The following is a 23,986-nucleotide window of genomic DNA, read 5'->3' on the forward strand; positions in this document are numbered from 1 at the left end:
TTTCTCTGTTCTTTGGTCGGTCGGATCCGATCGCACTGACGCGGCTCTCACAGCTCGCTAGGAGAAGCAGGCGGCGAGCTTTCGTGTCCGAACGGCAGGGGAGCCACCGTCCGGGGCAGCGGCCAAGAGGGGCCACCGGCTTGCCTCCGCTTGCTGGCCGGCGCGCGTGTTTCTCTCCCTTCGGCTTACAGCATCCGCCGGACCTTCTCCTCTCTCCGCCTACGCGGTGCGAGTATGCTGTGTGCGCCAGTGCGCCCGCAAGCCCGCAAGTTCGCGCTCCGCCACGCAGCCCAAGCTCTCTCTAGCCGCGCGCTGATCGGCCACGTTCGTCAGCCGGGCCCCACGCAAAAAGGCAGCGGGGCCGCGCGCGAGCCGACTGGACACGGACACACACGACGGACGATTTCTTACTGTTAATTCGAAGACAAACACGAACGAACGGACCGGGCCGGCTTGGCGAGCAACGCGTCTCCAAGACAAGTCTCTTAAGGAAACGATCATTCTTATATACTATATATACATATACATAGTAACGTTCTCGCTCGCCGCTCAAGGAAACAGTTCGACGACGTGGTGTGACACGTAATACGAGTGAAAACATTCGAAACACGCGCGCTCCGACCTGATCACACGAGACCTCTTCGAAGAAACGGGCAGTGACTGTGAGGAAACGAACAGGATATCACGGACTGCTATCCAGTGCGCTGTTTTCGTTTGTGAAACACCGTTTACGCACGTCCTCGAACACGTCTTCTTGGGATCGCCGCGATCGTACAGGTGAGTCCACCTCCTCAACGATCATCAGGATTTTTTTGTTTTTCTTTTTCGTTCGTTTCTTTCGTTTCTCCTTTTGGTGTTCGATCTTCCTTTCACAGGAACGGTCGCGAGGAATGTCTCGTGGGGTGGCACTAGCGAGGTGTTTCAGTGTACGATGAAGAATTTTTTAATTTACGTCGTTAGAATGTTTCGAGGGAATATACTTTGTAATTGGAAATTGATCGTTTCGTAGGTTTGTAAGGTGTATCGTGAGGAAATGTCATCGTTGCCAAGAACTGTCAGATCTATTCTGACTAACAGTGATACTCTGTACTTTAAAATATTTAAATATATCATTTTTAAAGAACGGGTAGCCATTAAGTTTTTCTCTTCTTGTCTATTATCTGTTTATTCTAAAGGAAGTTTTGCAGCGAGGTTGAAAGAAACCGTCCAGTGACGACAGAAGTGTTTCCGTTGAATTTTTCTATTTTCGCCTCTAACTTCTTCAAAATCGTCAAATGATTACCCTGTTACAGTGCTTTTAATTTTCCCAGTGAGATTAATAAAATTCTGTTCCTTCGTTTCAAGTTGTATCGCAAGTTACTTTTATAGTTCGATTGCTTCTTTTCTGTAAAATCTAATAGGAAATAGCGTATTTTTGAAGGTGAAGGATATATTTTTCAGTCGCGATTAGGCGATTTCCCTTTGGTCTAAGTGGCTTGTCTATCGTTCACAGATACATTCCCCTTTTTCGTAGACATTTCTCAAGCAAAGACGCGTCTCTGATTGTGTGGTGACACTCGTGGTGACAGTGTACAGTGGTGGTAGTGCTAATTGTGAGCTAAACAACACGATTAATCAATACGATCGCGAGATGAGAATAAATTTTGAAAATTAGCCGGAACGAGGGACAAATCGTATACTAACGATCGTATGAAAACAGTGCAAGTGACATTTCGTTCTAAGAATTCGGTTAAAACACGTGTCACTGGACGTTTGTGTGATGGAAAAATTTCTCGTAAATATAAGAGTCTGTTAATAAAGTGACAATTACGTATTAATTTCGTCATTATTAAATCGAAACACAATTGCTGAGGTGCGAATATAATGAAAATCAAAGTCACGTGTGTGCGTAATTAAAATATCGCAAATATGAATGTTTCATTCTCGGTATATTAATATTCCAGACCGTGTATATTAATAAACATATGCCGATGGGCTTCGTCATCGGAAAACTACGCGGCTGATCTTAAAACAAAAAATAGGAGAATATTTTAACAGCTAAGATTTCCATTCGATTTGCAAGAAGTCCAGTGAAACGCGTATGAATAAATATAGTCGTTTTCAAAGAAAATGTGAATGAAATCGAGCCGATAAAATCTTTGATCAAAACGTGTGAAAAACTATTAGAACATTTTTATAGTAACACATTCTACTATCAAATATACGTAAAATGGTATAAATTGGTTGATGTTGGAATAGTAATGAAGGTATTACTATTAGAGCATTAGAAATAACTCGTGGAACGTGTGTCTAATAAAAAATGTACGAATCGTCCGCCTCGAAGTAGATACGGTCAGTTCTTGTCAGACGTAAGATGATACATACGCCCGAACTACTCTTCCGTCGGCAACCAGATAAAACGGGACATGTTTAGAAAATAAAAGATGAATAACACGAGATAATGAAAGATAACATTATACATTTTTAAATAAAACTTGTAAAATGATAGATTAAAGATGCGAATAATACTGACGTTACGGGAAATTGAAAAGTAAGAATAATCATATCTAACATACGTATCAAATCGTTAATATACACTAAAAAGTAATAAAAACATCTCTAAATATCACGTCCGTATTAATAAAAACATATTTTCGTTTAATCACAATCAATCGTGTTATCAAGTCGTATTAAAACACTTAAATCGTGATTTAAAACCGATAAGTGTGCTCAAACTGTCTAAAACTCGATGAACGATCGATGTTATCGTAAAAATTAACGAAATTAATCTTTATAAGCATTTCCGACTCTAATCGTAAAATCACCACAGGAATAATCTTGTCCGCAAATTCGAATCGGCTGCGTTGGAGGACAAAACAACGTTTACAGAATGATTTTCGGTGCAATCACGAGAACTCTATCGAGCACGAAAAATTAGACACTTTCACGATACTATAAAGACCCCTAATCGTGGCGGCGTCCTCGTGGAACTGAGGGTCCGAAAATCAGTATCTAGCTTCGATCACGAATCTGGTGGAACCAGTTTCGCCGGTTCGAGCAAAGGGTTGGGCAAAAAAAAAAAAAAAAAAAGAAAAGAGAATGTATGCACAGGCAGTCATGCAGGAAGGGTTACCGATGGAACGCAACCTCGGAAGCGTTTTGTTGTTGAAATGCCGCGTGGCAGTTGGCAACTCGATCGATGACCGCGTATAAACAGCTAATAATCAAACGAATCGTGTCATAAACAATCCTGCGGGGGCGGTAGAGTGGTGGTAAAAGTATAAATGAATTTCGATGGCAGAGTGGGGTGCAACAACGTGACGAGGTGGGGGTGATCAATTTGAAAAGCATAGGAAATCTCGACCCGCTGAAAAATTTCGTTTCGATGTCCGACTTTCATCTGGATGTTTCCAGTTTTCAGCTACATCGATGTGTCGTAGTGTGATTTCTCGAACGTTCTAAGTTTTTTGATATTTTCTAATATCAAAAGTAACTTTCTTTTTTCCTCTATAACTTCGTTCAACGATTCTTTCCATCTACTTTGGACAGGGAAAGATCGTCAGATACAACGACAGGAAGAAAACACTTGATGTGCTTGATCGATTTTGAATTGGATCTTGTTCAGATCCCAAGCTCAACTTCTAAATCATTGGATCCGCTCAGATTTTGCGTAGGTTGCATTGAATACGTCGCGTATAGTGGAACATGTGTTTGATCAAGCCCGTGCTGCTACTTTGAAAAGCTGAACGCTACTTTCGCGTTGAAAGGTTTCATTGACGTTTATTCTTGTTTCTATTAAATCGTAGAGGCACGCGCTATGGGAAAGAAACGAACGTGTTCCACTGCGAGAACTCTGCTTTTGTTCATCTTATTCTGCGATGACGTGTCTCCGTACCGAAATATGTTCCAACTTATTTTACTTTCGCGAATCATCCAACTTATACATGGAATCTAGTTAGATCTTTTTTATTCGTTAAAAGTAAATTTCGTAATCCTTGTACGGAGATTCATTGAAATTTCAAATACACACCTTCGCAGAAATTTATATTAAAATGCAACAGGCAAAATTGAATAAAGTTCAGGCAATATCAGGCAAAGTTCAAGCAAATTAAAATCAAGTAAGAGCATCCTAAAATTTTCAACGCTTGGTCAAATTTTTCGACGTCGAATCAAAGTTGAAAATGTCTACAGTCGTATAAATCTCGCAAAAACGTAACAGGGATCACAGACTATATTTCATTCTTCTCTGTCACCCATCGTCAGTTTAATCTTTCGCATCCCTTTACGCTGCATGTCAACGCTTCCGTTAAAATCAGACACCTTGTCCCTTCGTTAACACGCAAAACTTCTAATAGCGCAGGGAATCTTTCGTTATTCACTTCTAAACCTGTCAAATAATTTCCACGTCCATCCCGCATCGTTTACGTCCTTTGTCAGCGCGAAAAGTTCGAATCCTGACCCCTTTCCTGACTATTTCTCCGAAATACCAAAAAAAAAACAGAATCCAGAAAGATCCGGGCAAAAACTAAAACCTCGGAGCTGGTACGTCCGATCGGGAAGAAATGGGGGCGAAAGTGATCTTGCCGGTCACGTCACAGCGACACGACGACAGGACTGAATACGTACACGTCGAAGATCGATGTGCCTAAAAAAGGTCCTCAAAAAAAAAAAAAAAAAACAACACACTGACAACAATATATACCGACTCTGTGAAAAAGCACGAGGTCGTTCTCGTTGTTGTCGTCTCCCGTTGGTGGGAGACTCTGGGTGGTCAAGGTGGGGGTATGTATGTTCCGAGGGTGAACGGTATGATAACGTCGAACAGGTCGACACGCGATGTATCGGTCGGCGAAGAGAGGAAAAAAATGGGGGTGGACGGGGAGGGGGAGGATTGAAGGTTGCCCCCGAAAGAATCGAAAGTTTCGTCGAGTCAGAGTGAGAGAGAAAAAGAGGCTGTGCGATCGAGTGAAGAAGAAAAGAGAAGGAGAGGATTGAAAAAGGGGTTGGGTTGAGTCGTGGTTGCTTGCAAGGGCTAGTATAGAGAGAAAAGAGAGAGGAAGACAGAGAGGAGAGGTTAGGAAGAAGGGGTAGCCTGGTATCGAGAAAGAGAAGGGGATAGTGGTAGAGAAGGTATAAGGAGGGGTAGAAGGAAAAGTCTGTCGGATGGTAGGGGTACACGAGGCGAGGGTGAGTGGGTTAACTGCAAAACCCGATCGTCCGTGTTTTTATCTTAAGACGACTCTCCGACTAGAAGCCGCGTAGGAGACGAAGAGAAGAAGGGGTTCGTCGGTGGTGGTTCTGGAAGGGGTTCTTCTCAAGCTCGGAGTCCAGCTGGAGGGGTAGAAACGACAACGGCGGCGGCGTCGACGTCGGCGGCGGTGGCGGCGTGCGTCGCGGGGTATAGAGGTTTCTGGTGGTGGCAGCGCTGGACCGTCTGGGGGTGGGTGGGGGTGGTAGTCTCACTCCTACGGAAGAAATGGTGGGGATAAGACTACCCTCGGAGGCAGGAGTGCGTTTGCGCCGCCGCCGTGGAGGTGGCATCGGGTGCTAAGGGTTGCTTATTCGCCCCAGTCCCTGGCGGCGGAGGGGTGGTCTCTCTCTCGCCCGCTCACGACGGGGGTGGGGAACCCCTCGTCCCCGACTGCAGGGTTAGGGTGGTCTTTAGGTCTGTCAGTAGCAAAGCGGCGGCCTCATCATACGGAGCTGCCGGGCTGACCAGCCAGGCCGAAATCACTTAAGACGCGTACACCTTGTAATATAACCACCGTAGAGGCGCGCGCGCGCTCCCGCGTCGTCCGCACCTACACCTACTCACACGTATATACATACACGTACATACGACTACCCACAACCACACCGTACATATACATATGTGTACATTGAAACGCGCGCGCGCGACCAAAATTCTATATGTATATATAAGCTGGTACACGCACCAACACTGCAACTCACATACGCACAACTGCCCAACCAATACAGGTCGATCCACATCGCGCTTATTTACGACACACGATCGTGCCGAAACACGCGGACACTGCTCTCTTATACTACGTACACGCGCGCATCCGATGCGTATACCAGTCAACAACGCGAGCGCGGTCATCGGTCAGTTCTTCTAATATACGTGCACCTTAAGGACACGGAGGTGCATACGTCCTGCGAAGACGCGTACGTTGAAACAGTGGTGTACACGGATCGTTTGAACAGAGGTGAGATGTGAGGTGAGGAGACACGACGCGCAGTGGTGGTCGACCGATTAAGAACGCGAACAGACGGTGATTCTTGATTCAGTGCTGGACGCGTGAACATAGAAAGAGGAACAAAACGGAATCTATATGTGTCGTGATTGGCATTCGTCACCGTGTACATCGTCGATGCCAGTTATCGTCACGATGAAACGATCGTGGATTAGTTTACCGCCGTAACAGGACACCGTTCGTTGGTTTTCGTGAATGAAAGATGCTCGGGATTGTATAGAACAAAGATGACCGGACAGTATCGTGAAAATCGAGTACAGTGTGTAAGAACATTGTGAGGCTGCTGCCGGTAGAAGGCAGTAGATCCCTCTGCTTCTTCGTCACGTTGGTCAGTGGTTTGTCGACCTTCGACCGAGACTGTTGTGTTTCTACGTACAACTCTACGCTCGTGTGACCGACTCGACCCACGACTGTTCCGTTGATCATCCCTCGTGTTATACTACGTCGTGACTCAGTGTGACACGTGTATTTTTTATCGTCCGGATAAACGTGGCTGCGTCGACAATAATAAGGTAATACATCGTGAATGTCCCGTTGACATGTGTTCACTAATCAACCGGGTTCAAGTGATTCTAGTGATTCTAAATTTCTTCATGTTCTCCAATTATCTTAGGGTTCGTTTCTTCAATTTCCATCTATTAGAGTATTGTTATAGGAGAGATGTTCGTCGACTGTCCCGTGATCATCGAAGAAGAAACCTGTGCTAATCATGTCGTTAAGACACTCGGCGGTACTGAGTTCCGCCCGTGAAATTCGACGTTATTCACCGAAAAAGTTTAACGAATCGAGGAATAGGTTACGTGATACCTTCCTTCGCTGATTCTTGTGAAGTACGATGAAAATTAACCCGCCTCGGTGATCGACGAGTAAAATTGATTGGTTTGCAATTGTACCGGTGGAACTTCAGTATCGTCGAGTCTCATAAAAAATTTCGCATGTCAAAATTCGACGACAATAAAATCGCGGTTGTTAGCTGTTGACTATCAGTGGCCATGGATTGTAATTTTAATGAAGCCGCCTTTACGATTTGTACGGAACCGTTGTTCGACAGTGATTGCGTGCTGTTTTTCAAGCTGAATGAACACACGACCGGTGTTTAACACAGACAGAGAGAAAGGGAGAGAAAGAGAGTGTGCGGGTGTATGTGTGAGTGAGACGAGTATTTAAAAAAAAACGCGTTCGCTTGTCGAACAGCGCTGAAAAGAGCAGCGGATCGTATTATTTGGTGGTGTTTAATTGAGATTTAATTGACCCCTCCATTATTCATCGCGATTGTCAATGAGCGGTTTACGCGGTGTATGCGACCAGTGTTTCACTTTCGTTCCATCGAATCCTAACCATGAAATACAATTTATGTTTTTTTTGTGTTGCGTTGCATTTTTATTTATTTCTTTTCCTTTCTTATCCTTTTGTTTTCCTTACATCAACTTGATCGCGCAAGTTCCGTCATGCCATTTTTCAGCAGTTCTAGCAAAAATTACATACAGTGACGATCGTTTTTTCACTTTGAAAAAATTAAGAAATGAAGTATAGAAAAGTCTTGCGCGATCAAGAGCACTTATGCTCTTACGTTTAATTTAGTTATTATTCATTTGTTTACTGCAATTTATCCGCAATTTAATTGCTCCTCACAGCGTGAAATTTCAACCGTCGAACGTGTCAAGGAACGGTGTATGTTTCAACATACAAAAAAAAAAAAGGAAAGAAAAGAAAGAGAAGAGAAAATGAAAGAAAAGGAAACAACTGTGAACACCGTGACAACGATTAATTAGCACGGCAACGAGCGCATAAGCCGCGGTACTGGAAAGAATGGGTACGCGTGACGTTTCAATAATCATTTTAAATCCATTTCGTGATTCCGCGTCCTCTCCGTCGGCAGTCTTTCGTATCAGTTCACAGTCTTTCTCTCTTTTTCTCGGTTTTTGTCCATCGCCAAGTGGATTCTACCCAATAATAGATCAAAATCGTGCTGTCATCCAATCAAGACCGATATTTCACGCTCTTGCGCTTCCGTGATAGCTTCTGAATTGTTCAAACGATCCACTCTACGATACGTTCCTAAATTCAAACAGCCAAATTTATACAAGATACCTACGATTAATTCAACGTCTCGTGGTTAGGACCATCGCGGAAATGACTATTCTGTTCGCTTTAAATAGCAGAAGTCTAAAATCACGAGGAAGAGACGCGAGATTACTCTGTCGATCGGTCTTAGTAGTAGCAAGCGTGTGTGGTCAGACGTCACGGTCCGATAGACTACGAACTCCTGGCGCCTGAGACGAGAGAGAACCCGTCATGCACAATGGTAAAGCTCCATTCAAGGGAATTATATTTATTGTGATCAATAGTTCGGTCTCTCTTTACCCTATATCGAATAACTAGCCACGGTGCTTGCTGCTGCTGGTTTATTTATCAGAAGCGAGAGACACTCGAGTTGTTCCCCGACCTTCAATAATTCAGTCAGATGTCATTATTTCGATGTATATTTCTCATCGTAGTAAGGGCTTGATTCTGCATGCATTCCGACATGTTCGAGCTGTCAGCAGGATGAACGTGAAGGAAACGGGTAATAATACCTTTTACAAAGAATTCGATACGTTATCGCGAGAAGTCGAGATTAATCATATATACATATATATATATACGTAGAACGTATGCAAATTTTTGACAGAATATTATTTGTCTTCGCTCTTCGAGTTGTCTAATTCGACTTCATCGAGTCGTTTACTATTTTTATGCTTGACGAATTTGAATGGTTCTTGAACTCGAAGGGATCGGTCGGCGATCGCACGGGAAATCGGAGGCGGCAGAAAAAAAGCGGCATTTTTTTACAGCGATGAGGGGGAAAAATGTCGAGCCTTTCTTCGATAATTCTTTGATTCGTAAGGGGCCTTTGACCTATAATCAGCGAACGTGTCGAACAATACGGGGCAGCTGTCACTGTCCCTGTCTCTGTCGCTGTCGTCCGTTATCAACATCTGCCTCGTAAAGCAGCGCGGTCCGCGTGTGCATGTATGTGCACGCGTGCACACACGCGCGCACGGGTGCAAACAACGCCGGAGCCAGCATAATCTACGACAGCTTCGAATTCAGAGTTTCACGCTTATCGCGAGCACTCCTTCCAATATTTGTTCTCGGCGAAAAGGGGATCGAGTGACTTTTATCAAATGGATGTATTGTTAGCGAGAGAATGGACTACGCTTTCCCACACGGGAACAGCCTCCTTAACGTTCGCGATCGTTTTCACGGGGTTCATTAACCATGCACGCGGACCATGACAAAGCTGTCCGGTATCGTTGTTCGTAAGGAAATGCGACGACTCCCTTTTGCTTTCGAAACGCAGCGCGATTTGACAGCTCGATCCCGTACAACGATGGTGTCGCTTGTTTCTGGTTACGAAAAAAAAAAAAAAGAAAAAGAAAAAACGTTGAATACGATCGCGTATTCGATTCGAGGTCGTTCAATTAGTATCGAACCGGGAATAGAACAGTGACGACAGCTTCGAACTTTTTTCTGCAATTTATATTGCTACTTTCGAGTATGCTGAAAAAATGGTTATAGAACTCCATGAGGTTTTTAATTATTCGATGATTTCTTACGTTTGACATTAATTAATTAATTCATGAAATCTGTAAAAACGATCTGAAAATTTTTAATTGACTGTACAAAAAAGCTTCTTTGATTAATAGTCTGATCAATCTGTTATATTTTATCGCGAATTATATCATATCGTATGAAAGTTGGTCTTTTCCGTTCGATACCATACGCTACCGAGTTTTACGGTAATGCTTAGTAATAAGATAAGAAAATTAAATATTTGTACAATATTTAATGGCTAATAGTTTATTCGCAATCATATTGATAAAAAATACTATACTCGAATTTACGATCGAAATCCATTGACATTTCTAGAGAAAAATACATCAGAGAATTTCACATATTCATTGAAAAATATTAAGAATCTAGTAACTGATCATAAAAGAAACTACTATTTCGCATAAATGTTTCTTGCTATAATACTCTAAATCCCAGACTCTTTGAATTCTTCACGATTCTATTCAACAATTTCGAATTTTTGTAACTTAGCTTATTTACGAAATCTAAAGAAAAATACGTTCCTCGCCATCCTCCATATTTCTTCGAAATTCTGAACTGGAAGGTTGCGTTACGAATTTGATATCCTGTCAAAAAATGAAAGAGATTAGACGAACCCTAGCGACTGAAAGTCAATCGGTCAGAATTAAACTCTCCGTCGGTTCTTCGTTACTTAAGATCTTAGATCTCCTCGGCTTCGAATCTTAATTAATTTTCCTAAAACCAATTTGCCACGGGGATCACGCGAAATCTCGGTTGCGCGGAGTCGACGGAAACTTTTTCCACGAGCGGCTGTTCGAGGCTTAAAATGGGAACGAGGTATACGTTGCCTAATGAAATCTCAGAATCTCGCCATTAGGAATCCCGCGGGGGTGCGTCGCGTTTCTCAAACTTCTCGTTCACTTTGCCTGCGAAACTTGAGCTCCGCTTCCGGCTTAACTTTTCACCGACGTTCTGAGGAACGTCGCGCAAACGGTAATGCGTCGCAACGATTCGATTCGTTGGAATGTATCCGGCCAAAGTTGTCCATTGTAATGCACCGAGTTGCAAATTTATTTCTGAATTTATTTTATTTAGCTTTGGAAACATATCGCGTTTAACGTTTCTGTAATTTAAGCCTAGAGAATTATGTCCATCCAAGAATTATTCTATAAGTTAAGTATCACTTTATTTTGTTTCTTTTGTTAGTTGCGTTTCACTCTGCCGTTTCACATAGCATCTGCATTTTTGAAATTGACAAAGCTTAAATTGAAGTCGAATTTCAAGACCTGTGATTTTCAACGAATAGAATCTAGCCATACACGGTTATCGAATGTTCGTAAAAGCAACAGTAGATGTTTTAATAGCGTTCTCCTAAAATACGATAATCGTAAAACCGAATAAAAATTTATATTCGTAACTGTCAAAAATTCTGCTCGTGTTACATTGAAAAGAAAATACGTTGTACATTTACATTTGAATATTGACGAGTGTTTTATATATTTATATTTATAAAAATACCTTAATTCAAATTCTTTAACATTTTTGCATCGAAGCTTATCTTTTACTCGAAAAGAAATCTTTTACTCTAAATTCCAGGCAGAACGTAAAAATATGGATGCATTCTCTTAGTTTAGGAGATTTGTCTATTCGATTTCATTCGGAAAAACAGTTGTCACATTTTTAACGCCGAAACTGCAGCCGTGTTGTCAGCAATGGAACGAAGATCGAACGATTAGGCGACGTTCCAAATGCTTCCCATTTCATCGAGCCGCTGCTAAGCTTTCAAAATCGCTATGCAGGGTTATGTCTTGGCAAGTGTTGGGAATAACGACTTCTAGGCGCTCCCAAATGGCGGCCGTTGTCAGGATTTGCTAAGTTCTCGAGTGCCACACCGTGACGCATCTTAACGTATCCTCGCGTCATCGTCTGAGTAACGAAAGTTTCATTGTCGAGCCTAATCTCGTGGGAGGCGAAGAAGTCGCGAGCTAAATCGCATACGAATCAACCGAATTTACAATTGTGAATTTCATCCAGAGGAAAATTCGTTTTGTCAATTTTGAGAATAACTGCTTTTTTCTATTAGACTAATGGTAAGAAGCAATTTGTAAATAACTATTTAATAAGTATTTTTTAATCTTGCGAGATTCGTGTTAGTCACGCAAATGTTAATCTTAACTACTCTGTTAACTCTAATGTCACCTTTACTGTTTGTTATATGTTCCTAGAAAAATGTGATATAATACATAGATCTTTTGTGCCGAGCTTTTAATTTCAATGAAGTGAAGTCTCCATGGATAAAAAATTGTTTTGTCCTCATCGTGTGAATTGATTATCTTGCTAAGATAAATAAATAGTAATAATAATAAAAGCTAAGATAAAGACGTCCTTAAGTTTTTCAAATTATACAGCTTTACATTGTTTTTAAAATTGTTTGTCTTGGTAATTTATATTTGCATAAAGTTTTGTTTGCTCTACCTTTAACATCCGAAATTACAAATGTTCGTCATATAGTGAAATAACTATATCGTTACACTTCGTTGTATCCAAATAGGTTGATAAACGCTTATTAATATATTTTCCATCTAATCGTGGTATTACTTAATTTTATTACCACTCACTTTCGTCACATGTCGGATAATTATTGATTCTGAGTTAAAAATGATTATTTTATAATTGATCTTAAATAAATAAGTAGGTTCCAGAATAATCTATCGACTTCTCGTCATGTTTTTACAAATATTATTTATGTATTTTTCCTTCCTTGTTTAAGCCATTCTGTTTATATGTATCTGCAAAAAATATCTGATAGCCCGTTCCGTCAATCATAGTTACACCTAGTTTTTTCCTAAATTTAAAAGTACATTTCAAAATGCATGCCCTTAATACGCTAAATAATAGGAATCTTGATTGGCAGAATGTCACATAATCCAATAATCATAAAATCGATATTCTAGTATAAAAATTCATAGAATACCACAGAAATCAAAATTTAACAATATTCAAAATAAAATTTCAATCGTGTACAGTTTGTCGATTTAATACAGTCGCCATTAATATTATAATCCTTTACTCAATTATTTCAACTAATTTTTTATTTAATACGAGTAATACGTGTAACAATAATCATACAAAACAAGTAATCAAATTTACTTGTCACTGGTGACAATTGCGGTATTTACAAAACATCGTACGTTCCTCGCTACGTTGCATCATTTTCATCTCATCCTCGATTTGCAAGATGTTCTAACAAAGAGAGGAAAGTACGAGAAAGAAAGAAGGAAAGAGAAACGATCGCGACTGGCAAACAACATTCGCGCACGGTAGCCGTGAAAATGAAATCGAGACAATAAAAGTACGTACAGGAAGGTGGAGGGCAGGGCTCCCCTTGTTTTTGAAAGATTTCAGGCCACGCGGCGAACTTTTATGAGCCTTCCACGAAGGAACCTTGCCGCTTCTAAGCTCGTTGAAACAAATGTAGCCGAATGCCGGCCTATTTGCATACTCATTGTAAGCCGTAAGTGCTTCACCCTAAAGCCTGCGGATAGCTGGTCTCGTGACGAAACCGGGAAACGATAGTACGAGAGGGCGAGACGAAAATTTTCGTCACGGACGTCCTTGCTCGTTTCACTAACAAGAATTTATCATCGAAACGAGAAGCGACGCCCTTTTCTAGCCAGTTTTTAATACGCACGGTTGTTCTGTTACGTCGAAACTGATAAAATATACGGCCGTGAGCGTGTGACCGGGCTTATTTTTCGCAGGTTTCCAACCAAAATATCCGATTTCACTCAACGCTGAAAAATAATTTTATTGGTACCTCGATGCGAACAACGAAAAAAAAAAAAAAAAAAAAAAAAAAAATGGAAGCCGTGGAAGTTCTTACGAGCGATGTTTGATGTCGACGTTACACGCTATCATTTTTACAGTTTCGCGGGTTTGATGGAGTAAAATATTGAGAGAATTCGGAACTAAAATTTTCCACTCTCTTCTATTATTTATATCGCGATAGGTGAAATCTACGATGAAGTTGTTAAGAGTATTTTAACGATGCTACGTACAACTATGTATGGTGTTCCGTCGCTCAGCTCGTTCTGAGAAATATAGATGCCTTACTCAGAACTGATAAACATTGAGAAATCATTCTTATCGGTGTTCGAATAATCTCCGGCTTCCGCTACAATTAAAAGCAAACCGCAGAATATTCTTCCTTCGATAGAAGAACTTACTTCGATCGGCACACAGTAGTTATGAACTTTTAATTACGATTTACCGAGGGAAAACCGATTTTCCGATGACTTTCGAATCAAGAAACTGAAGCCAAGGAACTAAACATCTTTTCATCTGTTACAAGAAGAAGAAGAAGATTGGGGCATAGATATTGGAGGACTGCAGTAGCATTCATAGACTGTAATATCATTCACCTGATAGAACAAGATCTTCTTTGAAAAAGATAACACGTACGTATGTGATTAGTCGCGGGTTCTCACGCGTTCCTTCAATTATTTCCTGGTAGGCGCGAAAAGCGTCGTTATCCGACGCCGACTGAAAATGGGGAACTCGTCGCAATTAATAATATTGGTAATTGGTGTACGCGTGTCGTGTGCCGCTGAACTTCAAAGGTCATCGATTGGTAGCCAGTTTAATTAACGCAATCAAATGAAAATATTAATGCACGCGCCGCGGTATGCGTGAACGTGCATGGGGTGGATCGGTGATGGTGCGTCGCTCGCGGCCGCGAGGCTCATTATGCAAAAGTCCGTCGCGCTACCCCACGCCGCACCTCGCCGTCATGCAATTTCGATATTCGTTCGGCCTCCAAAAAGATTTGATACACGCGTTAAATCGTAGCATTGACCCACATCGAATGATTTCGAGTTTGACTGCGTCGTCATGCCGACACTTCTTGTAATTCGTGTTCGATTCTCAGTTTCAATTTTCTCTATGTTTTGATCGTTAGATCTGAAATGAGCGGTTTCTCTGGTAGGGCGATGTTGCAATTCAACCTTAAATTTTGCATAAAATCATCAGATTTGTATATTGTAAGAGAAAAGAGAGCTCGATTTTATTATTACGTTCATTCTCCGTATCTTAATATGGCAAACGAAATGATAATTCCAGAGATTTTAATAATAAATTCCTAACGATCTTTTTCAGTTTAACCTGATCATCGTGAAAAATTTGGTACTTTATTATATAATAAGTGAGATTCTTATTAAAACGTTATGTATATCACATCTTGTACGATCTAAATTTCCAAACGAAGCCTAATAATTTCCTAATGATTTCTCAGGTTTTATCTTATTTTTCTGTAAGTGTTTTAGTATCTACTCATAAACAAAGGTATACATGAGTTCATGAAAAGAGAATGAAAGTCTGTCTTTAAAACGTATCACGTTGTCACATGGATCGGTCGAGGTAGCCTGGACTTATCAACGAGGAAGGATGTTTTAAAAGAGTTTGATTGTACCGCGACGTTGTATCCGTTCGGTGACGTGCTTGAGGTCGAATTTATCGCGCAAGGAAGCCAGAAAAAGCGTCGCGGCCACGGAAAAATAACATTCAACATTTAATTGAAGACCCGCCGCGCCGGTAGGTGCATTAACGATAGTTTTACAGTGAGGGGGTCGGGGGCGCAATCGCAATTTGAAAACGGCTTTTAATTGCGTTTTCCCTTCCTTTTTTTCTTCCCTATCCCCCTCTCTTTTCCATCTACTTTCCTTTTTTTTTCAAACGATCCCGCGTAGACCGTGAAATACCATTAAATTATCTCGACGATCGTTCCGAAACTAATTTCGAAAAAACGTCGGTAATAAAAGTAAAACTCTCGTGCTCAACATTTTACGTTTCGAACAATGCGTCCCATTGAAAGGAACACTCGAACGAAACGACACTCGAGCGAAAGATCCGGAAGACTGCGATGAAATTGCGAATTGAATATGTTTTTTAATATTCATTTCGACCAGAAACCGATTACCGCATCTCTTCACTCTCTGTCTCTCTCTCTCTCTCTCTCTCTCTTTCTCACTCTCGTTCATTTCCCTTCCTTGATTAAATAAAAAAATCAAGAAAGGAAACAAAGAAGGTAAAGCTTCTCGTGTTTCTTCTTCGATAAAGCCCGCACTTATGATGCGTGATCATGCACGATGCTTCATACGATGCTAAATATTACCGTCCCGGAAATCGTGTGGCTTTCTGCTGTTGGCTCAGTAGCAATTGGTCGTCCTTCGTCACCCTCCGCAATTGTCTCGAGGATGCGAGCCGATTCTCGCACGGTAATTGCGAATCGACGTGTCGCGTTAATGCGTCACAATCGCGTCACGTATCCAGCGGCTCGAGTCCGCCATTAAAGCGCAGTCTTCGAGCCGTGGGAACACATATTCACGGGACTGGACTCCGTTAAAATAGAGAAGAACGCATCCGTGTTGGACCATTGGTTGCTCTTATTCATTAGATCGTCCGAAGAGTTTCTTTCGTTTTATGAGAAAATAAGAGACGCACAACGTTTTTTGTTTTATATTATTTCGTCGAATTACGTACGATCCATTTTCTTCTGTTGAGATAAACACCGCGACATTTCACAGACTTGGTTTCACGTTTGTACGAAGTTATATTGTTGTAAAAAAACACGTTTGCGAAAGAAAGACACTTTCCGGACAACCTAATACATCAAGATTTTGTTAATAATAATTTCCACGCTAGTCAAATTTTCACTTCGTTTGACCGTGTTTTCCACGAGTATTGCAATTTTCCCAATTTGTTAAATTTTTCTTTAATATATTCTTTAATATATCGTGATATTGCGATTACGTGTAATTGAAAATTCGTCGATTCATACTTGTTGGAATATTGATAAAAATTCTCCAGACTTAACGCTAGATTTGTATAAGTCTATTGTATTATTTTAGGCAGCTTTTACAAATGTATGACACAAAAGATTACTTTGTAAAAGATTATCATTAAGATTGCAAGAAATTGTACCATATCGTAGAGTTATAAATTATGGGGAAGATAACAAATAACGACATTTGTTATTTACAGCAATGAAGGAATTAAATTCACACAATAAAGTTGCGATGAAATTTTGATTAATCTGTACTAATTCATGTAGTTTTACTTCAAAGACCAAAATACATGTTTTCGAACATCGGTTATTGTTTAATGCGTCGATTCTGAAATAGATAGCATCAAAATTGTATAACCTTTCTATCGTGAAATTTAAATATGTATTTCTCTGAAAAATTCATGACACGTAAAACAGTCGAATGTAAATATCACCTTTTCCAAAAATGAGCAACGTTGGTCATTAAAAATTTCTTAAATCGTTACTCTGTTTCAAAATTCCTTAAGAATTTAAATAATAAATTGATACTCTAAATAGCAATTTGCAGAACTATAGAGATCATTGACTACGATAGCTAAATAACATTATAATTAAGTATCTTAAAAATTTAGAAACTTAAAAGAACCACGAACTAAATGATAGAAAATAATCAAAATTGCCTTTGTCTATCCACTCGTATCAAACGATACAGTAAGTCACAACGCGCGATATGTCGATTACAGGCATACACACGCATACACCATTCGTTAATGAATCTCACGAGAAATGTATATATGTATTATATGTGTATATCGTGTGTATACGACACATGTGCGAGTAAAAGACACGGGATCACGACGAAAGACACTGACTCGGGGCACGGAGACACATACTAATTAAACGGCAGCATTGTCTGGCCCGTTGTGCGAAGACATGCTAATTACATTTCGAAGAAGAAATCCTTTTTCACCCCATAGACTTGGCCATGAATGAAGCGCGAATCTCGCGCCCGTTTTCTTTTTTCCGCCGAATGAAAAGGATTTCTCCGTTGCTCGCTCATCGCCTCTGTCTGTCTCTCGTGCGCCCGTGTACGTCTCCTCTGAAACGACCAACTGCTGTGTGCCAGTTCGTATATCCACGGGCCGACCCTAACGTCGCCATTGTATTCGACATATACATATATGCACATGAACACACGGTTCTTTTAAAAGAAAACTACTCGTTCGTCTGTGCCTTCTTCTACTGAGAAGTCTTTTTCCTCTTGAACGACGACGATGTCGTCGATAACGAGGATGTTCATGGCTGTTGGTATTCGCGTATAAGCTATACATGCTTCCATTGGTTATTATACAAATGATATGATGATACAGAGAGATCATAGAGTTTATTAGTCAATCGGTTAATTTCGGAATTAATCAAACGAATTGTATTGTATTGGGTCATCCTATAGGGAACGCAGTTTTTCTGAGAGCTGAATTAAAAATAATAAATCTTGTTACCACGTGAGGGTTTAATAAGTTCCTTTAGGTACGTTCGTAAAATTATAAAGTTCCACAAATATTCGCAATCTATGCACAGTTTTACATCAAATATTCACTCCTGAACTCCTGAAATGATGCAGTGCTTTTCTGACCAATACAAATTTATATTTATATCACAATTTCTCCTTTCGTTTTAAACTTATTGCATCGGTACGTCTATTTGCGGTTTTTCTATTTATGAATGAGGTATCATAAGTTCCAAGTAGGTAACTTTTTATCGTATGAAATACTTAAACACAGTTGGTGTCGAGAGCTTAATTAATGACTACGCTATATCTTGGCCCGTACTATATACAATTGAAACGAACAATAAAACCCCGATGGTGGTAATTAGCGATCGAGGCTCGATAATCAGGTTGGTTTGTTGAACGGCATTGTGCCGGCCGTTCCTGGCCAACCGTTTCATTCAACGTATTTTGTTGTTATTTTGTATAAATATTTGCGGATTTTAATATGAAGTGACCGACAGAACGTGACGGCATAATGCGAAGGTGATGCAATTTAATAGAAATTACTTGAAATTCATTAAAACTACCGGCGCGCGAGTATCGAAATTAATTTATGCCCGTCGGTGAAACATGCGCCGCGATAAAATCGAAATTATTATAAATTCCGATGCCGCTGCTCTTGACCTTGTTGCATCGAATTAAATGTTTAAACGGATTTCGAACCCCCGTTTCGCGCGCCGCGCCGCTTCGAAAATGAGAGGAAAGCAATCGACAATCACACTCGAAACGCACACATTCGTTTCCCCACTAACCGTTCTTTCACCGTTTCGTTTGTTCTTTAGATTGACGAATGACGACGTAACAGAGAGCTGGCTGGTGCGCGGATACCGGGACACAAGAGGTAAGTCGAACTATGATTAAACAATAGGACTATTCTGGTGCGCGGTTTTCCTTTGACGGTGCATTCGTAATTTCCTAAGTGTCGCCCCGTGTCGAATCGCTCGAAAAATCATCGGCCGCGTAACAAGCGCGAAATTAAGCGAGCAGAAAAACGCGAGGAAACTGAATGCATATTGATTACGCTCGCTGAGAAGAAACGAGGGAACACGGTATTTATATTCGATGAAATATGTATCGCATTGACACGCCAGAAGAGCGAATGCAACACGTGTGAAAGGTAGCTTTCAATCTGGATATTTCAATATTTTTGTCTGCTCTGTTCCTTTCGACTTTTCGGCCACTTTCCAGCCGTCTCGTTAAAATCACTCGCACGCGCTCTCGTTTCTTGTCACTTTGTCGATCCACTGATAAAAATGCTACAATCGGATCTTGTTTTATCAGGTGTTTATAAGTAAATATACATGCACGATGCTTTATAATTTTATTGACTCAAACTACAGTGGGTAATTGAACCGTTGATGTGAAGTTTAACGATCGATACAGGTTTTTGTCAATCATAATTTATACTGAAATAAAAATATGTAAAGGAATTACGTTAAATGATAGAAAGATATATAGATAATTTATATTTATTGACATACACAAATTTGTTATATTATTATTGTTATTATTATTATTATACCACAGATGTTTATGCAAATTCATATTAGTAATAAGGACAAATAAAGCATTGAAACTGGAATAAAAGAACGCTTTATTCTCTAAATGCAGCAATATATTCTTTGCTTTTAATATTCTGTTCCTTCTAATACGTGTTCCTTCGTGTGTGCACACTTTTTTCAATTATTGCATATGTACATCTACTTGTCATAAATACGTAAATATCCACGATATAATTGTTGTATAGCGAACTTTTGTCGTGCAATTCTTTGAGAAAGCGTACTAATCTCGCAATCAATATCTCTAAAATTACCAGACTCTGAACATAAACTTAACTTTTCTTTTCTTCTCCTCAACGTGATCTATCGATTGAATTTTATATCTGTAGTTTGCTTAGCCTGCAAGTGCACAAGCACCTGCCGCTTACAAGCAGGCGAACTATTCATAGGAAACATCGTGCAATGTAAGCGCCGAGGCAGTCTCCGTCTTCGACGGATATCGTGGACGAAAGTTCACGTGGCCTACGGCTGCGGAGGCATCCGGCAAAGGTCTCTGATTCGACCAGTGCATTTTAATTCCTCCCCGTTGGCTCTCCGCCGTTCTTTTTTAACTTTTATACATCACTGGGCAGGATTATGCAAGCAAAGAGCCGAGGTCTTTCCATGACGCGGAGCGAATGCTTAGAATTTAAAATGCATTTCATATCGTTATGCTCTCCGCTTTCTCTTTCTCATCGCGCTCTTCTTTTGCCGGGCACCGTCTCTCGCTTCTTCGTACATCGCACGCGCCCCGTCTCCCTTTTTTCACCCTCTTTCTCTGAACCCCACACCCCCTCTTGTACCGTATCTGTTTCCCTCTTTTTCTCTCTTCCACCTTCCTCTCTGTCTTCGTTCTACTCCTCTTTCCAAGAATCAGTCCTCCTGCCCGCTCGTTCAACAGACGGCATATATGTCTTTATGAACGGTATGTGGAGTAGACAAGTGCATTAAAACCTCGGGCGTTAGTTCAAGCTTCAAGAGGGAGGAGGATGACTGGGTTGTAGGAGGGTAGATGGAGGGCTCAGGAGGACACACAAAGGAATGCAAAGTAAGAACCACGACCTCCGCCAAACCCCTTCTCGCGGCTGCCCCTCCATTCCGTGCTTCATCCGGCCTCATCCTCGGCAACCTGCTCCTCCACCTCCGTCATCTCCAACCATCTACCTCCTTCTTCACCGTATCGTTCTCCTCTGCCGGAGGTTACAACGCATTATCATACAAGGCGGTCCTCTCCTCGCCTTCCCTTAATTGTTTTCCACCCCCGTGTTTTCTTCTTCCTTCTCTCTCTTCCTTCTCTTTCGCTCCACGGTTCCATGCCTGTCATCCACCTCGCTCTCCAACGTCTCCGGACAATCAGTGCCCTTCCCCCCTCCATCCTTCTCTTCGCACACCGATCACCTGCGTTGAAACCACCAAACGACACGGAAAGAGTGTTTCCCTTTGCCTTGGATGGAGACACTCGTCGCGGATCCACGAGTGGTCACTCGTAGGGCGCCGAATTCCACGCCTTCGAGCGCGATCATCCACGATTGTTCGACATCAAAGGTGGTTCCCTGCAACGCTTTGTGCCTCGCCCGTCGAGTCTGTGTAACCAAGAGAAACTCGTGAGTCCGACAAGCCCAGGGATTCTGGTCTTTCCCCCTCCTTCTTCTCTTCCTTCCTTGCAGAAATAAGAATCAGTTTGATGAATTTTGAACGCGCCCTCTCTCCTAGTTCCCAAGCACCCGACAGATTCGTTTGAGCGTAACTGATTAAAGGAACGACGAGGTGTCGAAGGATCTTCGCGTTTCAATTATCGCCTCGCTTTTCTCTTGTTTATACGTTCGAGTGGACGCCAATCGTGATCTTTTACCGACAAAAATATCGGCTGCCTACTTTTAGCGCGGTGATTGTTGAACGATTTGTTTCCTGTCTTATCCGCGGTGGTAGTGAATTGTCGTACATTTGACTGTAATGCATGGTAATCTACATATATGTATATAACCGATGCAACGCGCCTCAAGAACCAGCGCCAACTCGACAAACCCGACAAACCCGACATGTATATGAGGTTAGAATAAACAGTATTAGTTAAACTACAGATATTTCTGAAAGCAGCTTCCACGGAGGAGCAGCTGTATTTTAATAAGGGACAACATGAATTTATAGTACCTTTCAAAAAGTGATTCGATTTCGATCGATTTTGAGTTGGCGTTTGTTGGTTTATTCGAACTATGTATTGGCAAATGGAGGTGTCTCCTTATGAATTCTAATGCTGGTGATCAGTGATATCCGTGCCAGTGAACGTGCTAATGCGCAGGAGGCAAACAGATCCCACGATCAGCGACCTTCCATATTTCCGCGTGCTCGTATATTTTTTCCTCTCGCGATGCGTTCCATTCGCGTTTCGCTCACCGATTACAATTTGCCGGCAAGTTGTTTGCCGCGCCAATTTATATTCGCCCAGCTCCCAGCACGTACCGCGTTCTCCGCTAACGTTCGGTTGCTAGGAGACGAACCGGGCCGCGGTCTGCAATTGAAATTAATTTGGTTGACTTTTTGAAAGCAAGCACGGACAATGGTTCGTGCGCAACCCGAGATGCTTCTCGCCATGGTTTCCGGTGAAATTTCACGTTCGATTCTATTTTTTATTTGACGCGGCTCTCGTTTTACCGTCGTTACATCTCTGATGTAAGAAATATTTAATTGGCGAGGGAAAGAGGAGGACCAACTGGGAGGAAGGAAATCACACTTGCCACAATTATTTACCGATAAGTTTATTAGCAGAACCGTTCCGGTATATGTTCGCGGTACATGTGCAAAGTGTCTATTTGGGGATAATTTCGTGATGTTTATCTATGTAAATAAATGTGGTGTTCGAGTACACTGTTGATTCCCGTGGTGGATTAGGGAATCGAATTGTGCCTGGTACTGCTCTTATGGGAATAGTCTGTTTCAATTTGTGACGGCGTCAGGTGTAGATTAGATAAATTCTTGGAAAAGGTTCTGCGAGATAATGTTACTAGAAAAAGTTCTATTTGAATATCTATGTATATTCTATTTAAGGGATTTTCTGATTCTTCTATGATAAGGATGTAGTAGGTGAGCAATGTATTTTTTAATGAAAATATTGAATTAGTATTATGAAATTTTTATTCGTTGTACAAATATAAAAAGAACGAAGAAAAAAGCAGCTAATATTAAAATACTAGAATTAGAACTCCCGACTCAATTCGCCATTTTATCTTATGAATCTTTTTCTCAGAAAGTCGCCCATTTTCTTGATATTTTAATATGTTTTCAGTTTTAAGATTGCGAATAATAGATGTGCAAAGCGTGGTGTTTCATTCACACAGGAAATAAATAACGTAACTTTACACAGAAAATTCGAACAAACGAAAGTGAAACTAAATATCTCGACTCATTATGTTTAACGTAATGAATTGTGTACAATATTCAATGGCAAAGGTATTAATATTGGTAGTAATTTCTGTAAAATTAAATTATATATTCGTTTGAAGGATGATAATACTTCTTTAACGTATTATTGAATTATTGTGTAATTACAGAACAATTACAATTACACATACCATACATAAAATAATATATGAAATAATTGTATCCAGTTAGAATTAAATACTGAACTATTGTTGCTTTTAGCGCTAGAAAATAGAATGTTTTCTCGCTTCTGTAGTAAAATAAACAATGGTAAACTTTTCTCATCTTCGAATGCTAACATAATTGCATGCTTAACTATTACGATTATCGTATCACACTTGGTCATTCTTACACGATACTACGCAATTTGTCAAAGATCACGGAGAGAGCGGCGATTAGTTACGACAAGTTACTGAAGTTTAGTCGCAACTTCCCGTTCCAGATCGACATCTGTTTAAGATGAAACGGTTCACCCTCGATTAACCTCGACGGATGTGAAATTTCTCGAACTCTCGTTAAGGATTCCAACGCTGTGCGATTCGCTTCTAAACCACAAGTAGTCGTTCTCGAACTCGATTAGCATTCTCATTTTCGGAGATATCAGAAATTGGCTCGGTTTCAAGAAAGCACCGTCTGAATCGAAGCGAAAAGCATGACTTCGATAAAAGCGAAGTTGAAAAACATTAACGAAACAATTAAATTTATAATGCTGGTCGTGACATGGAGGAGACCGCGTGATATTCGATCGATCGTATTTTCAAAAGTGACAATTCGCCACGCCAGCGAGTTCACAAACACTTTCTTTCATCTGGTTTACGGTCGTGCACCATCGGTACGATGTAACGCAATT

At 40.9% G+C, this 23,986-nt stretch overlaps 1 long non-coding RNA gene across 1 annotated transcript in view; it reads left to right on the forward strand.

Moving 5' to 3' along the window:
- The first annotated feature begins 242 nt into the window (after positions 1-242).
- LOC138186449 (uncharacterized) overlaps positions 243-23,986 on the forward strand; it is a 115,835-nt gene continuing 92,091 nt past the window's right edge. Inside the window, exons 1-2 of the long non-coding RNA XR_011174880.1 lie at positions 243-777; positions 18,964-19,022. This is a non-coding gene — a long non-coding RNA (uncharacterized LOC138186449). The remainder of the gene's footprint in view (positions 778-18,963; positions 19,023-23,986) is intronic.

This window comes from Bombus flavifrons, chromosome 13 (genome assembly GCF_040668555.2).
Source record: "Bombus flavifrons isolate JBK064 chromosome 13, iyBomFlav1_principal, whole genome shotgun sequence".
NCBI classification, from domain to species: domain Eukaryota; kingdom Metazoa; phylum Arthropoda; class Insecta; order Hymenoptera; family Apidae; genus Bombus; species Bombus flavifrons.